The sequence below is a fragment of the Colius striatus genome, chromosome 5 (assembly GCF_028858725.1).
Source record: "Colius striatus isolate bColStr4 chromosome 5, bColStr4.1.hap1, whole genome shotgun sequence".
Taxonomy (NCBI): Eukaryota; Metazoa; Chordata; class Aves; order Coliiformes; family Coliidae; genus Colius; species Colius striatus.
In genome coordinates, this window is record NC_084763.1 from 15,312,106 (window position 1) to 15,315,910 (window position 3,805).

The window sequence follows — 3,805 nt, forward strand, 5'->3', positions numbered from 1 at the left end:
TTCAAATTTGCCTCTGCCTCTTCCTTCAGTAACTGGAACTAAAGAACTGAAATATCTTTCAGATCACAAACAGTTGATGTCTGTCTTTCTTTCATATGTGTTGCCCAGCTTTATAAAAGGGAGCTGTACAGATGGAAAACAGTTATCACATCCTATAGGAGTGCTGTTCACAGTGCAAGAATAGTAAACTACATTTTTTCTGGGTTTTGTTGAAATGTCAGTGACATTCTGTAAAACTGCAAGTATGTTCACTTAAGTGACAGAGGTTGCTTAGAGCAGCAAAACTGATACACACCACAGGCACTTAATTTATATTGATTTCCCAACTGTTAGGCAAGTTTGATACTGTCTTAAATAGAATAACCTCTGCAGCGGAGAACAACTACTAGTTTTTGGGGAAGATAATGAATTGCATGAAGCTGTAACAGCAACAACAAACTTCAGTTATACTGGAACACATCCTTTGGAGCATGGTTAAAAAGAATCTCTTGGATCTTCACTGAGACTTACACTGCATCAAAAAACCCACTCAAAAATTTGTTCTAGGTAAAACTAAATTAGTGGCCAATTTAGGGGTGGTTTTTCATTTTTCTCTTTGATTAATTTCAGACACTGAATAAAAGATGTATAAAGAAAAAAGCAGAGGTTAAATGTACAGATTATCAGTATCCAGATTTGTCTATATGTATATGGCTCAGCCTTAATGTCCCCCACTATTAGTTATGGTTTAAAATTGGTCATCAAAACTGTAATCAGTTAATAAAGTATTCTCTGCATTCAAATTTAAATAACTTTCATTGAAGCCATGGTGTTCTTGTTTGTTTACAGTTCAATCTAAGGCTGTGGTGTAAAGTGTCTTAAACCATACTTTTATATTTTACCTCTGTGAGTAGTATCTCTGGTAGATATTTAACCTCCCTTAAAATGTGGTTTCTAGAAGGAAGTGTTTGTTCCTATGAGTAAAACTAGCGTATCCAACACGGGCGGGGTTCTGCTCTCCTATGTTTGAAAAGCACACTAGTTACACCAAGGGTCCTGCTTGTGTCTTCAGGATATTGGCCAAGAAGTAGCTGACCAAGATTAGGCCTTAAGCTTTCGGGACATAATTGCTGAGCATCACTTTACCACTCTCTGTGAAGTCGAGGGTTTCTTCCTACTGCTAGCCATGGAATAGAGAATGTATGAAGCATATCCTCATCCAATGATTGCTAAGAGACTAATGAGTTCAGGTTTTCTAAGGGTTTTCTTTTACTCAAGGTCTTACTTTAATTTCCCTGATTATTTAGAAAACTAATGCAGCACTGAAGAGGAGAGGGTAAATCCTCCTTATTTGGAATGCGGTGGCCCTCTTCTCCATCACATTCTGTAGCCTTTCTAGTTCAAGCTGGAGTCCTAAAAATTTTGCTTACAGCAGTGACTCAGTAAAAGTGGCAAATGAGGAAATGCAGGACTTGCTGCTGAATAGCTGTATAGAATAAATTATGTCTTGAAGAAAAAAAAAAGAAGAGCCTGTAATCACAGGTCCAGGGAATGCATCAGTATTGGAACAGTGCTCTAGATTCTGTACAGAAACATCTTGAAATGGAATCTGAAATGTATTTGAGAGAATGGATCCTGCTGTACGGTCGAGTTTTTTTAACATGGCAAAGGCTCTGTCAAAGCACAACACCCTTTCCAAACCTGGAAAACTAGACATGTAAAATATTAAAAGCTACTGCACTAGGTGCCCTATTTCTGTGGAGGCTGGGACAGGGGAAAGCCTTACTAATGACTCATTACAATTCCACTTCTTAAAGTTGGTAAATTACCCTTCTGCATATTTAAAGTTTCTAAATGTATTTCTTCCTTAAAGCCTGATAACTCTGGTTTGGTTTTTATTTGTTGATTAAAAAAAAATATTATTATTTACAAATGCCTGCTTAAAAAAAGACTGTCTGCCTACCCTGCCTTTTCCTTCTCTAAGGCTAAAGTAGCTTACTTCCCTCCTTACAAGTTCAATTCTCTTAATGCTGCTCTCACTAGCTACAGCCTGTGCATACTGTTTGGGGGAAAAAAAAAACCCAGACTTCAAGATATCTTTATTGCAAAAGGAAAACATCCAAGAATGTGTTTCTTCCTCACCTGAGGGTTTTTTGGCTTCTTATTTCTCTCTGATAAGACCAAGAGCACTGGGCTGGTTGTTCTGTCCTCTTGAGTTGCAATTCCTCTGATTACGGTTTTGGTTAGAGTAAGCAATTAAGGTGGGATTTACCAGAACTATCATGCAAAATTCTGTGACAGAAGTCCCGATTCACAAAATATAGTGCCAGTGAAGCCTTCTCCCTCCTCTCCTTCCTTCACCATCACGGCAGGCACCAAAATTAATTAAGCCCAATCCCCTATTGTGCTTTTATGACCTAAGCTGTAGATGGGTTAGGTGTGTGATGATCCCAATTTTAAAATTAATAACAGCATGAATAACACTAATTTTGCTTCTAATTGCTCTCGTGTGCCTTTAATACTTCAGTGTTATTCAGTACAAAGTTTCAGTCTAGCACACAAGATGCAGAATGCAGAGAGGTAACACAAGAACCACAGGGGATGATCTTTGGATAAAGAACAACTAATGTTTTTAAAATGCTTTGCAATATGAATACTTAAAAAACACTACAAAATAAACCAAATCAATCCTTTAGAGTTTTAAGGGCTACTTTTGTGTAGACAATGAGCTCATTTGCTTCAAACTAAACTGTTTCAGGGGAATTTTATGCATCTCCTCTTCCTCCTTCTCTCTATGCCTGTGTCAGCTCTTTGAGTATACTGGTGTAATAAAGCTGTTTTGCAGATTTTAAGCTTGAAAGTTTTGAGTAAATGGCCACTTTCTTGCTAGACAGTACACATTTTTCAGACAAAGATGCAGTCTCTGAAATCTTCATGTGAATTTTAGGTTATAGGGGCTGGCTATCATACTATACTAACCTTAAATTTCTTACGGCACATCTGAATACAAGTACCAGTCTGTTGGGCTGCAGTGTCTCCTCAGGGAGCAAACTTAGTTTGCAGTAGAACACCTGTAGCTGCAGAACCACTGCCTATTGAACACCTCATGGCTTTATGCTTCTCTGTGTGATGCAGATCAAGCAGAAAACCACTGAAGGTTGGCCTAACCCTGCATTTGGAGATCTGTAGGGTTTTTTTTTCTCTTGTGCCATAAGGGATGTTCAGAAATAGCTGCTAAAAATGCTAATGCTTCAGCTGTTTAAAAATCACACATTCTAGCACGTTAGTGTGGCGATCAGGGTTTGTGAAGTTCAGTTGCAATACTGAGCCCAAAAATAGAGCCTCGGGAGCTGAAGAAGCTTCAGCAGATCCAATGCTTTCAGATCTTTTCTGAGCTTTTTGCCGCAGTACTTGGAACATTCCATTTACTATCTAGTCATCCAGTAGGGGCTGCAGTCATGACCAAAAGCTCTGGAGGTGCTTGTGTGCAAACACCAGAAGTAAGACCAGGGAGAAAGCTGTGCTTCTGACTAGCTCTCCAAACTGTGCAGGAACAATAAAAGCTCATCACCCGTCAAATAAAACAGCATCCAGCTTCTTTAGTGGTTTGTCTTTTTCAGCTGCTTTCTCATTCCTCTACTTCCTTCTCCCTTGCCCTCCAAGAAGAAAAGAAAAAAATCAATCCACAACCAGATTCATACACAGGGGAAAAGGAGACTATTAGTTGGTGAGGTCAGTGGAGCCCTGCTGCCAAGTCTGAGCATGTGGGACTTGGGTTTTAGAGTCACACAGAAACACAGCACAAAGCTGGGTGCCAAAGAGTTAC